Consider the following 275-nt stretch of genomic DNA (forward strand, 5'->3'; position numbering starts at 1 on the left):
AGCTGCCATAGTTGCAACTCTTGCGTCATCAGAACAGGGTGTTCAACGCACCACCGTTTCCGTTTAAAAAATGTTTTGCACCGTTTTTGTCGGGGCTGAACGCAGCCCTGTTGACTAAATTCTGTTAGAACAGGAAATAAACACACTGGAGGTTAGGCGGCCCAGATTACCCAATGTCCCAGATTACCCGAATTCACCCTAAATGTAAGGTTTTTGGATTTTCCCCTTACTTTAAATGCATGCTTATGGCTCATTATTATTAATCGAAAAAAACA

Source organism: Sinocyclocheilus anshuiensis, unplaced genomic scaffold (assembly GCF_001515605.1).
Source record: "Sinocyclocheilus anshuiensis isolate Anshui unplaced genomic scaffold, SAMN03320099.WGS_v1.1 scaffold718, whole genome shotgun sequence".
Taxonomy (NCBI): Eukaryota; Metazoa; Chordata; class Actinopteri; order Cypriniformes; family Cyprinidae; genus Sinocyclocheilus; species Sinocyclocheilus anshuiensis.